Here is a 14363-nt window from a genome sequence, read left to right on the forward strand (position 1 = left end):
AACAATAACAAGATAACTAATAATGTAGGCACGCTGTGTCCATAATAAGTGTATGGGTTGTAGGTTGGGAGCTTTTGTGAAGGAGCACAGTTAGAAAGATATGGCATATAGAAGCAAACCGGAAGGACATCATGAAAATGATCGGAGAGGTTGAGAGTAGAAGAAGTTCAGGAGAAAGAACAAACAAAATGTAATTATTGTAAAATTGACTGTGTCCATAAAATGTAGATAGTGGGTATGGGCTGGATGTAGAGGCCTAGGCGTTGTTGTTCACTAGTTTACTCCAAGTGGGGAAAGGGTGGCGGGGTTGGAAAGTAATAAAGGGGAATATATATATATATATTTTTTTTTAAAGGATATGTATGTGGGTGTGTATGTGTGTATGTGTGTATGTGTATATGTATATATAGGTATATGTATGTATGTATATATATATATATATATATATATATATATATATATATACACAGTGGGGGAAAAAAAGTATTTAGTCAGCCACCAATTGTGCAAGTTCTCCCACTTAAAAAGATGAGAGAGGCCTGTAATTTTCATCATATGTACATGTCAACTATGACAGACAAAATGAGAAAAGAAATTCCAGAAAATCACATTGTAGGATTTTTTATGAATTTATTTGCAAATTATGGTGGAAAATAAGTATTTGGTCAATAACAAAAGTTTCTCAATACTTTGTTATATACCCCTTGTTGGCAATGACATAGGTCAAACGTTTTCTGTAAGTCTTCACAAGGTTTTCACACACTGTTGCTGGTATTTTGGCCCATTCCTCCATGCAGATCTCCTCTAGAGCAGTGATGTTTTGGGGCTGTCGCTGGGCAACACGGACTTTCAACTCCCTCCAAAGATTTTCTATGGGGTTGAGATCTGGAGACTGGCTAGGCCACTCCAGGACCTTGAAATGCTTCTTACGAAGCCACTCCTTCATTGCCCGGGAGGTGTGTTTGGGATCATTGTCATGCTAAAAGACCCAGCCATGTTTCATCTTCAATGCCCTTGCTGATGGAAGGAGGTTTTCACTCAAAATCTCACGATACATGGCCCCATTCATTCTTTCCTTTACACGGATCAGTCGTCCTGGTCCCTTTGCAGAAAAACTGCCCCAAAGCATGAAGTTTCCACCCCCATGCTTCACAGTAGGTATGGTGTTCTTTGGATGCAACTCAGCATTCTTTGTCCTCCAAACACGATGAGTTGAGTTTTTACCAAAAAGTTATATTTTGGTTTCATCTGACCATATGACATTCTCCCAATCCTCTTCTGGATCATCCAAATGCACTCTAGCAAACTTCAGACGGGCCTGGACATGTACTGGCTTAAGCAGGGGGACACGTCTGGCAATGCAGGATTTGAGTCCCTGGCGGAGTAGTGTGTTACTGATGGTAGGCTTTGTTACTTTGGTCCCAGCTCTCTGCAGGTCATTCACTAGGTCCCCCCGTGTGGTTCTGGGATTTTTGCTCACCGTTCTTGTGATCATTTTGACCCCACGGGGTGATATCTTGCGTGGAGCCCCAGATCGAGGGAGATTATCAGTGGTCTTGTATGTCTTCCATTTCCTAATAATTGCTCCCACAGTTGATTTCTTCAAACCAAGCTGCTTACCTATTGCAGATTCAGTCTTCCCAGCCTGGTGCAGGTCTACAATTTTGTTTCTGGTGTCCTTTGACAGCTCTTTGGTCTTGGCCATAGTGGAGTTTGGAGTGTGACTGTTTGAGGTTGTGGACAGGTGTCTTTTATACTGATAACAAGTTCAAACAGGTGCCATTAATACAGGTAACGAGTGGAGGACAGAGGAGCCTCTTAAAGAAGAAGTTACAGGTCTGTGAGAGCCAGAAATCTTGCTTGTTTGTAGGTGACCAAATACTTATTTTCCACCATAATTTGAAAATAAATTCATAAAAAATCCTACAATGTGATTTTCTGGAGAAAAAAAATCTCAATTTGTCTGTCATAGTTGACGTGTACCTATGATGAAAATGACAGGCCTCTCTCATCTTTTTAAGTGGGAGAACTTGCACAATTGGTGGCTGACTAAATACTTTTTCTCCCCACTGTATATATATATATATATATATATATATATATATATATATATATATATATATATATATATATATATATATATATATATATATTTAAAAAACATGGGGGATTGGAAGTGATGCAGACAATTACATTGATGGAAGTTACAATCTGTCTGCAATATTAAGCTGATCTACCCCCCAAAAAAAGAAGAAGAAAAAGAGAAATAGATCAGCAAAAAAATATATAAACTATAGACAGGGGGTACCGGTACAGAGTCAATGTGCGAGGGCACAGGTTAGTCGACGTAACTGAGGTAATATGTACATTTAGGTAGAGTTAAAGTAATCTACTGGAACATGAACACAAAATAGGAAAGTTGATTTATTCAACTGTTCTATATTGTTCACTTACTTACAATACATACCAATACAGACCAAATGTCGTCCACCCAGCTTGCTCTCTCTTAGCAATTGAGCCCCGGGACGAAGTTAATAAATACTGACCTGCGTTCTAAGTTTTACGTACACACTGTACTTGATGGGTGTTCCTTTTTGTTTCCCTTGAAGGTCTACTTACTGTAGATCTGTTTATTTGATCAAACAGATTTTTCTGTGTGGCCATTCTTTTGCTGGTTTGTCTGGTATCTTGAAGCTAAAACATGAGCATGCCCCACCGATGGTCGTTGCTTGGAGGATCAGCTATTTGTCCCATACTTGTTTACAGTCAGTCAAGAAGGAGAGAGAATTTTTCCTTTCATATCACACTTGTCAGTTATCTTCTAACTAAACTGGGGTTTCATATAAGAGGAGATCACATACTCTGATAAGGTAACCAGCCATTTCCCTGTATAGTGTGCTCTGCTCTCTTCACTGTCAACTCAAATACTTCTGCATTAGCTGACAGGGGAAAATGAAGTAAAGAAATCAGTCATTGTACAGTAATTCAGTTTTTTTCTACTTTGTTATTGTAGCTGATCCACACGTTGATTGTTGATTGGTGGAAGAAATTGCCCTGAAAGCATTGATTTTAATAATGTAATTTAGGGTTAAAGGGGTTTTACCCGGATAGGTGCATGTCCCACAGTGGTGTATGCTATTTTGGGGGGATTAATCAAATATGTTTTTAGGGTATCTAGAAATTGGGGACCCTAACCAGGTTGCTTTACTGTCAGACAAGACAGGGAGCTTATATTAAAAGCCACCAAGTATCGAGCTAAAGGCTAAAGCTAGCTAGCTATTTAGCTATCATATCAAACAGGTGTCTGTCTATCTGTACACTGTACAAGCAGGGCCGGATTAATGCAGTGGCTTACCGGGGCTGAAGCCACTGGTGTAGTGTAGATAGCCTGCTGCTGCTCTGCTAATCATCAGATGGGGGGAGGAGAGGAGGTAGGGGGCCCACGTGGGTAACTGGGGGGCCCTGCCTTAATTGGGTAACTGATTAATAAAATTATATAAAATAAACTGCATAATAAATAAATATGACTGTTCAGTTGTGTGAGTCAGGGGCTGGGCCTAAGCCAATAGGAGGCCCAAGACGCAAAAACTATTAAAAACGTTATTATAATAATGTTATCTTCATCATTAGGTGACTCAGTGTGCCACTGGGAATTTTATTTAGTAGCCTACTGTAGCCTATGATATATATACTGTGTATATATATTGCCTCCTAATATTGTACAATCTGTGTGTCGCTTCATTGGTCTGGGCTACTGTTTGTTTGAATTCCAGACCAGATTGATCTCAGTTTGTCAGTGTCAGAGTAGCCACTCATTTCGGTCATTTGTGTGGTATTAACAGATATTCAGCTAATGTCTTCTGTCATGTAAATGACGTAGAATTGCATCAAATGTGTTTTTTGAATGGGTTGGGTTGGGGGAGGAAACAATATAAACCAAAGCCCTGGGGCCTATGATTTCTTAATCCGGCCCTGTGTACAAGGATCATTCAAGACTATCCAGCCCCAGCTAACATGGCTTGACATAACACGTTTTGACCATGACCCTCTCTCTGCCATCAGGTGAGTATGAATTAATGATCAACAATTGTCTATATGGTGTAGGTAGCTAGCTAGAGGTGGTCATTCCCTCCACCTAATAATGGCAGAGATTTAAGGAATTAAGATGGAAAATGCAATTGTTCAATCATTCAATTATAATTCTCAATGGTAATTATTGAGTATAGGTGAGTATATCTGTAGAGAAATCGGTGGGTATACTGAGTATGCCTGCAAATAGCCACCACTACACCTGCACCACTGGGTGAGATTGAAGCTGGCAGTGTTGACAGTGACACTACACATATTGGCAGGCACAACACTTCTGCCATTCCCTGCCTTGCATGGTATGGCTTTGTATATAGTGTTTTTCTAGAGGGGAACAGGGACAGTGTGTAATGTGCGATTAACTAAATTGACTTTGTATTTGACTGTGTGTAGAATCTTCATTCTCCATAAAGACGCTGGATGCAGAATTAGACTCCCTTACAATCCCTCACATCCTACACATGTTCAGTAGAGAAGAACATCCATAGACATGGAGCTGCTGCAGCAGCTAGACCACCTCCTACAGGTAACACGCTCACACAGGAATGGATGAGCACACACAAACACACACATGGTCATTTCCACATAGAAAAGTTTAAAGTCTGCACCGAGAATCTTATGAAATGTATTTCTGTTTATTTGTGTGTGCGGTAAGGATGTGTGTGGATGTGTGAGGTAAGGGGGCAGAGTGAGTGTTTCCTGATGTGCTCTGTTAGAGGTAGAGGGTATATATCTGAAGGCTCTAACCTGGGTGTTTGTGTGTATAGGAAGAGAGGAGGCAGACTGTGTCGTACCCTCTGTCCTCTCTGAAGGGGTTAGTGTGTGAAGGCTCATGCCTGCTGCTTCTGATGCTGCTCCCTCTGAGGAAGAAAGTCCCGAAAAACATGACCTTCCTTTCACCAGGACACACACATCTCAACCTCCACATATGTGAGTATGTCTGTGTGTGCTTGCGTGTATGTCAGTTATTTTGGTCTGCCCTACTCATAATACTCATAAAAGTGTATTTTTGTGAGAGATAAGTGTGTTCACTGTTCTGTGAAGTTGTGTGTTCTCAGTTGTGTTTGATTTAATCTCGTTCCCAGACACTTCCACCCAAATGCGCGAAGAGTCTGGTGGGCCAACGCGTCAAACTGTGGTCAGAGGGAGCTGGGGTGGTGAGGACAGTGGACTCAGTGGAGGACATCCCAGACACTTGGCAGTGTTGGCACTGCTACTTCCTACATGTTGGGTAAGTGAACATCACTTATACAATCAAAATTATATATGGCCTTTTTCTTTTTACATCAGCAGTTGTCACAAAGTGCTTTTACAGTAACCTAGCTTACACCAAGGGAACACGGGACATACAGGGCACCACCGCACCGTGTGATGTCATATCCTGTTCCTGTTTAGGCACTTAGCCAGCCGAGTGCAGGTGGGCTCTCCCGGCAACATGAGGCTCCTGCCCCAAATACACACAGGTACACAGACACACTATTAGGAAAGCTCCCCTATTTACATGTTTGTGTGTATGTGAGTTGTGTGTCAGAAGTGAGGGATGATAAGCCAGTGTTTGAGAAGAGGCGTCTGGTGTGGGAGGAGAACATGCAGATGCACTCCAAGTTCCTGGACAGAAAGGTGACATTATTTCACTACACCCTGCCATTACCCCGTAACTCTTAAACCACTAACCCCTAAGTTTCCAACATGACCTGACCTGTGTGTGTGTTACAGGAGTTGAAGGCAGAGCATGCCTCGTACCTGCGGCAGAACCAGAGCTCTGTCCCATGATGGCCAACTTTTTGCAGTTCCTTTTACTACCAAAACGGAGCGACGTCTTAATGTTTGCCCGCGAGGACTTCTCCCCCTTCCCGCCGACTCCCGGGGGCACCTTCAACACCTCCCCTTCACGACACACACTGTGGCTGCATCTCAATAGTCTTGTTAGTAGCTTCCTCTCACAGGCACTTTAGTGAGGACAACAACTGACAAGAGTGTGAAGTAACACAGGCGTAGACAAAGATTAACATTTCTCCAGGGAAACGACCCAGTACTTTTATTCAGGGAAGAGAAGCAAAATGCGCCACAATGCTGGATAACAATAAAACCAAACAAAAACCAAGCTCGTCTGAGTCTTTCTACACAGGTCTTCCGGTCCCTCTCTGCTACCGGACAGCTAAGCTGTTTACCGGCGTATCCAACAAAATAAAACAGAAATACAGCAGGCTTGTCCTTCCTTGGGTCAGGCCTACGGCCAAGTAACGTCCGGTAGGTTCCTGTCCAATTGGGTTTGATATTCCTCCCAGGGTTGGAGGGCCCTGCATGTCAGCTCTTGTTGCTCCAGACCAAAGCCTGGTTAAAACAGCCACCGCCCAAGCTCCAAACTAATTAGATTCAGGTGTGTATAATTAGGCTCTTATCCTTCCGGGACATCCTCTCTCCTGGCCAGCTGATGTAGCCAACGAGCAAGAATATACCGCCCTTCACATACCCACCCTCTCACTCCATCACAGTACGTTACCCATTCTGACAATCTAATCGTCAGCTTCTGAAAGCTCCATCCAAGCAAGAAAATAAACACCCTAATACATCAGAGTATATACAGTGGGGAAAAAAGTATTTAGTCAGCCACCAATTGTGCAAGTTCTCCCACTTAAAAAGATGAGAGAGGCCTGTCATTTTCATCATAGGTACACGTCAACTATGACAGACAAATTGAGAATTTTTTTTCCAGAAAATCACATTGTAGGATTTTTTATGAATTTATTTTCAAATTATGGTGGAAAATAAGTATTTGGTCACCTACAAACAAGCTAGATTTCTGGCTCTCACAGACCTGTAACTTCTTCTTTAAGAGGCTCCTCTGTCCTCCACTCGTTACCTGTATTAATGGCACCTGTTTGAACTTGTTATCAGTATAAAAGGTACCTGTCCACAACCTCAAACAGTCACACTCCAAACTCCACTATGGCCAAGACCAAAGAGCTGTCAAAGGACACCAGAAACAAAATTGTAGACCTGCACCAGGCTGGGAAGACTGAATCTGCAATAGGTAAGCAGCTTGGTTTGAAGAAATCAACTGTGGGAGCAATTATTAGGAAATGGAAGACATACAAGACCACTGATAATCTCCCTTGATCTGGGGCTCCACGCACGATCTCACCCCGTGGGGTCAAAATGATCACAAGAACGGTGAGCAAAAATACCAGAACCACACGGGGGGACCTAGTGAATGACCTGCAGAGAGCTGGGACCAAAGTAACAAAGCCTACCATCAGTAACACACTACGCCGCCAGGGACTCAAATCCTGCAGTGCCAGACGTGTTCCCCTGCTTAAGCCAGTACATGTCCAGGCCCGTCTGAAGTTTGCTAGAGTGCATTTGGATGATCCAGAAGAGGATTGGGAGAATGTCATATGGTCAGATGAAACCAAAATATAACTTTTTGGTAAAAACTCAACTCGTCGTGTTTGGAGGACAAAGAATGCTGAGTTGCATCCAAAGAACACCATACCTACTGTGAAGCATGGGGGTGGAAACATCATGCTTTGGGGCTGTTTTTCTGCAAAGGGACCAGGACGACTGATCCGTGTAAAGGAAAGAATGAATGGGGCCATGTATCGTGAGATTTTGAGTGAAAACCTCCTTCCATCAGCAAGGGCATTGAAGATTAAACGTGGCTGGGTCTTTCAGCATGACAATGATCCCAAACACACCGCCCGGGCAACGAAGGAGTGGCTTCGTAAGAAGCATTTCAAGGTTCTGGAGTGGCCTAGCCAGTCTCCAGATCTCAACCCCATAGAAAATCTTTGGAGGGAGTTGAAAGTCCGTGTTGCCCAGCGACAGCCCCAAAACATCACTGCTCTAGAGGAGATCTGCATGGAGGAATGGGCCAAAATACCAGCAACAGTGTGTGAAAACCTGGTGAAGACTTACAGAAAACGTTTGACCTGTGTCATTGCCAACAAAGGGTATATAACAAAGTATTGAGAAACTTTTGTTATTGACCAAATACTTATTTTCCACCATAATTTGCAAATAAATTCATTAAAAATCCTACAATGTGATTTTCTGGATTTTTTTTCTCATTTTGTCTGTCATAGTTGACGTGTACCTATGATGAAAATTACAGGCCTCTCTCATCTTTTTAAGTGGGAGAACTTGCACAATTGGTGGCTGACTAAATACTTTTTTCCCCACTGTATCTGTAATAGGTTGTAAGTCCCTTGTAACTCAGTTGGTAGAGAATGGCGCTCGCAATGCCAGGGTTGTGGGTTCGTTTCCCATGGGGGGCAAGTATGAAAATGTATGCGCTCACTAACTGTAAGTCGCTCTGGATAAGAGCGTCTGCTAAATGACTAAAATGTAAATGTAGTTAGTTCTTACACAGGATTTAGCTATTTGATGTGAAGTGTAACTTTATAGTTACCTAGCAATTTCTATATAATTAATTATTACTAATTACCAAGTGAAAATACTTACAAATGTCACGTATACTCCCTCTCCGGCATTCGAGGTCGCCAGTCTGCTCATTATTACGCATACCTGTCACAATCGTTACGCACACTTGCGCCTCATGAGACTCACCTGGACTCCATCACCTTCCTGACTACCTCCCCTAAATCTGTCACTCCCTTTGGTTCCTTCTCCAGGCGTTATTGAATCTGTTCCTGTGTTTCATGTCTGTACACTACTCGTGTTTCTTGTTTTGTTCCTTGTTTGATTTATTATTAAATTCACTCACTGTACTTGCTTCCCAGCTTACACGTTACAACAACAAAAAAGCTGAGATTCTACTTTAGTCAACTTGTTAAAGACCTTACATTTCTTACAAAATAATAAGGATTTTTATTGTTAGATTAATAATTTGATTAATTAGATTAAACAATGATATATATATAGGCCTATTCAATAACAAAAATAACTATTCTAGTGGTGACTCAAATATGTAGCCTATAGTATGGTGAGTAGCCTTGATAGCTTGCTAATTTAGAAAAATGGGATTGTCTTTTTCTTCAATTTTTAACATTACAAGTAACAATGGAAAAATAAAGTCTCTGAATGTCTTCATCCATTTCTTTCTTGTAAACATTTCCCATCCTGGAGTCTGAGACCATGTGGGAATCTGTGGTAGAGAAGAAAAATGTGTGACAACAACATAGATATATACATTACCCCTAGTTATCATCATGATTTCTATAGTTTAGGCATATAACTAGTTAGTCCTAGCTACTTGTGTTATCCAGCTAGCAATAATAGTGCTTGTGTTGACAAAAGTAGCTAGCTAGCTAAAGTTAACTTTCTGGGTGTCTCATGGAATACCCTAGGCAGTGGCGGCTCCTGAAAAAATTCTCAGGGGGGGCAATTTTTCTGATGATTTAGGTGACCTACACACATTTAAAAAAAGATATGTCCAGCAACAACATGAAGACAGGGGCAGCATATAAGTCAATACTGATATACACATTACTTGCTTCAAAAAGGCCTCATGGTTGAATTGGAAATATGTGCACCTGAGCATAATTCACAACAAGCAAGCAGGAGCTTTTGATAGAGGCTACTGAAAACATTGATGCAAGTTATTGGTAATAAGAAATTTTTATAGACTTCCATATTCTGCCCTCTTGTATAGATTTGTGAAAATGAACAGTGATAGACATTTTGCCTGAAAACAGAATTTGAAAATAATTTCTAGAAAAGGTAAACACAGCTATCTGTATGGCTTTGTAAAAATGAACAACCATATTCTGGCCAATTGTATAGATTTGTAAATATGAACAACCATATTCTGGCCAATTGTATAGATTTGTAAAAATGAACATGAACAGATATATATATTTTTTTACTTCTTTTTAAATGAAAAATAACTATTTTAAACAACATCAACTGTGAACTGATTTGGGCGTGTGTGTGTTAAAGAGACAGACAGGGAGGGACAAAGAGAGAGAGAGGCTACATTACTTGTACTGAAACTGTTCTTTTCTCTCTTTCAATGCAGCAAAGCGGTCAATGACTTTCTCATTGAAATCAGGCATGCTGAGGACTAGTTCCCTCTCCATGGAAAGCATGGCCAGTGCATTCAGACGTTCCTGGCCCATTGAATTTCGCAGGAATGTCTTAACTCGTGTCAAAGTTGAGAAACATCTCTCAGCTTCAGCTGTTGTCATGGGAGTAGTTATGAGGATGTTCAACAGAGTCACAGTCTCAGAGAACGTCTCCTGGAGGTTGTAGCTCATGAGAACCTGGTACAGTGCCAGTGCACCACAGCAGCCCTTGAATTCAGAATTCTCATAGATCAGAGATAGTTCTGTCTTGAGCTTTGCCTTGCTCAGCATGGGGTATGCATTCACAGTGGCATTCAGAGCCTCATCAGGAAATGAATGGCAGTACCTTTCAAACATGTCTGCTTGCAGTAAGGTAGCACTCACAAGGTGGCCAGAGAAAGAGAACCTTTCTTTGGTGTGATCCAGGATGGTGTTGCAGACCTCTTCAGACAGCCTCTGCTTCTCCTCTTCTCTCAAAGCTGTTCTGGGTCTTTTGGCTCCTGTTGCTTCTTGCAGCTGCTGTTGAGAGGAGTCCCTGAAGGCAAACAGACCAATGTGTTTGTTGGCTTTGTACAGTATTGTTGTCTATGTGATGCACAGGTATATGCAATGTATCCATGTATAGTACAAATACTTCAGTTCCACTTAAAATGGGCAGGGATGCATAAAGTCTTTAGTGTTTAAGTTAGCCTTTGTGTCTCACATAGCCTGGATGTTCAGCACAGTATACAGTGGTGCTCATAAGCTGATGAGCCCATGCTAAAGTTGACTAAAAAGAGGAATAAAAAAGAAAAGAAAATTGGTGTCCTTAAAGGTTGGATTTTCCAACTTTTTTAATTAAGTCATTAGGATCAATTTCCTTTTTAGTCAACTTTAGAATGTGTTCATACACTTATGAGCACCACTGTACAGTACACATAGTATATAAAATAAGCTAGATTACACCACTGGCCATATATAATGAGAATAATGTAATTTCAAACACAAATGCAGTCTCCTTTCATGCATACATTTTCAAATAAAGCTCTGCTTTGAGAAAGATCGAATGATATTGTTTAATCTTACCTTATGGCCTGCACACTGCTTGTGAAGCTGTCGAGGGCACGTTTGATGAAGACAGCATCGATGTCCTTCTTCTGTAGCTTCTGGTACAGAATGTCGACGTGGGGCATGATTTTGTGAAAAAGCCCCAGGAAAAAAATAAAATCATCATCATGTAGCAAGCATCCTCACGTAGCCAGATGCCTCTCTCACGGTGGGCTGGTCAAATGAACCCAATGAACCTGTCCGGATGGCTTCAAAACATTCTATGAGGTCGTCTCGATTCTCGTAGACAGTGTTCACGACTCTGCTGTTGAAGTTCCACCGTGTGGATGAAGGTCTGGGCAGTCTTCGTGCAACAGTCTGGTCAAGAATGCTGGTGCGTTTGGGGGACCGGGAAAAAAAAGTTGCAATCCCGCTCAGATCAGAAAAGAAAATGTTCACTTTTTTGATGGGAGAAGTAGCTTGCTGCATGATCAAATTCAGCTGATGCGCATAGCAATGCACGTAATGGGCATTCTTGAAATGCTCACGCACCTTTTGCTGCACACCAGCCTTCTCTCCCCTCATCACACTGGCTTCATCGTAAGCTTGCGCAATGAGTTTGACTTTCTCGTCGTCGGCAAAAAGACCGTTCAGTCTCTCCAAAAGCACACTGGCGATTGAGATTGAGGTTGATTCCGAGATGGGAAGGAACTCAAAAAAGCGCTCCTGCACTTTGTGGTTGCTATCTATGTACCTCAGCACAAGCACCAGCTGTGTCTGTGTAGAAACGTCCGTGGTCTCGTCAGCTTGGATAGCTACGAAGTTAGCCGACTTCACCTCCTCCACAATATGTTCCCTCATGACCGCTAGCATACACTCCAGTAGCTCGTTTCGAATGGTCTTTGATGTGCCCTTGAAAACTTTAGCATTTTTAAGATGGTCATCAAACACCTCATCTAATTGTGCCACAAAGTTGACAAGTCCAAGAAAAATACCAGGGTTGGTGGAGCCCTCAGTTTCATCTTTGCCTCGCAAAGCTAGCCATCTTGACAGTAGTACGTGAATTGATTGACGCTGCTACCTGCTCTTTTCTTAGTTATGTTCATGGTTACTTATGTTACGTATGACGAAAGCGCGTAAGTGCAAGCCCTCCCGGAACCCATAGAGATTGTATTGAAAGCTCTGATATTTGAAAAAAAAAAGATTTTACATGAGAGTCTATGAGAGACTTCTGGGGCGATTTTCAACCTGACTGAAATCGCCCCAAAAGGGGCGGGGCCATTTGAAGCACGACTTTAGCCTGATTGGACATTTAGTGGCAGATCAGACGTCTAGATTAGAACACTGATAACTACCGGGGGAGGACTGCCCGTTCCATGATCTCGCCATCACGGTTGACAACTCCGTTGTGTCCTCCTCCCAGAGTGCGAAGAGCCTTGGCGTGACCCTGGACAACACCCTGTCGTTCTCCGCTAACATCAAGGCGGTGACCCGATCCTGCAGGTTCATGCTCTACAACATTCGGAGAGTACGACCCTGCCTTACACAGGAAGCGGCACAGGTCCTAATCCAGGCACTTGTCATCTCCCGTCTGGATTACTGCAACTCGCTGTTGGCTGGGCTCCCTGCCTGTGCCATTAAACCCCTACAACTCATCCAGAATGCCGCAGCCCGTCTGGTGTTCAACCTTCCCAAGTTCTCTCACGTCACCCCGCTCCTCCGCACACTCCACTGGCTTCCAGTTGAAGCTCGCATCTGTTACAAGACCATGGTGCTTGCCTATGGAGCTGTGAGGGGAACGGCACCTCTGTACCTTCAGGCTCTGATCAGTCCCTACACCCAAACGAGGGCATTGCGTTCATCCACCTCTGGCCTGCTGGCTCCCCTTCCTCTGCGGAAGCATAGTTCCCGCTCAGCCCAGTCAAAACTGTTCGCTGCTCTGGCACCCCAATGGTGGAACAAGCTCCCTCACGACGCCAGGACAGCGGAGTCACTCACCACCTTCCGGAGACATTTGAAACCCCACCTCTTTAAGGAATACCTGTGATAGGATAAAGTAATCCTTCTACCCCCCCCCCCTGCTGGCTCCCCTTCCTCTGCGGAAGCATAGTTCCCACTCAGCCCAGTCAAAACTGTTCGCTGCTCTGGCACCCCAATGGTGGAACAAGCTCCCACCAATTTGTAAGTCGCTCTGGATAAGAGCGTCTGCTAAATGACGTAAATGTAAATGTAAATGTACTGTTGCCGTGATATAATTGATTAGAAAAAAAATCCCTTCCTTTTCCCGTTTGGCAGTGCGTCGCCCATATCGCCCTAATGAACACACCGCCCCTGACCCTAGGGTACGGATATACTGTGAACAAGATTCAGGGAAGATAAGATGATCGAGCCCAGCTAACGTTAGCTAGCGAGTAGCGACCATAGCATATTTTCCAGCTTTAGGTAGCTAGTCAAGGTTAGAAAACTAGCTTGCTAGAGTGCTAGCTAATCCCAAAAAACTCAACAGATTGCATGGAAAGTCTATTCTGTAGATGGTAACTAGCTAGCCTAGTTGTTATGGTAGGCCCAACAAAAACGCAAGCTAACGTTTGCTAGCTAGCTAGCTACAGTTAGCTAACATTAGCTAGGCAAAACTAGCCTACTACCTATTCTAAATTGTCCAGCAGAATGAATGTATAAATACAATTTTGCATGGAAAACGTACTTTCTCTCTCCAGTGTTGACGTTTTTGACCTTCAACACTTTGTTGCTTTCGAGGCAATCTTTCATGTCTTTATTTTCGCTGGAAATGGACAAGATAAATATTGTGCGCCCCTGCCTTTGACAAAGTGGGCACTTCTTATCACAGGGCGGCATCAGCGCTCACCTAAAAAAGCCCATATGCCACTGGTTGAGAGAAAATGTCATTGTTTTGGGGCAGAATTATTTGTGGTTTTATGTGTTGTTGCTGCCCTCGTCTATCTGCCTAATGAGCGGGCTGTCCCAGTTCCATACTCCTTAAAGAGTAGGGTTATTGTAAGTACACTTCATATTTATTTCTAAAGGAAATAATTTATCTGTAAATAAGCATTACCCTATTTATGGTGAATAAATCAAATGTAATATCTATGGTCTAGACTGGATTATATCAATACTAATATGTTGGGGTGTTGATAAAGCTATGGAGCTTAGATGTAAGAAGTGGGGGTTGTGTGAGAAATTGGGTTTAGGTACAAGTTTGCTGCC

At 42.6% G+C, this 14363-nt stretch overlaps 1 long non-coding RNA gene across 1 annotated transcript in view; it reads right to left on the reverse strand.

The window, feature by feature from the left end:
• Positions 1 to 14363, reverse strand: part of LOC311127976 — a 1008662-nt gene that overhangs the window by 860166 nt on the left and 134133 nt on the right. The window lies entirely within an intron of this gene.

The sequence above is a fragment of the Coregonus lavaretus genome (genome assembly GCF_964263955.1).
Source record: "Coregonus lavaretus genome assembly, chromosome: 4".
Taxonomy (NCBI): domain Eukaryota; kingdom Metazoa; phylum Chordata; class Actinopteri; order Salmoniformes; family Salmonidae; genus Coregonus; species Coregonus lavaretus.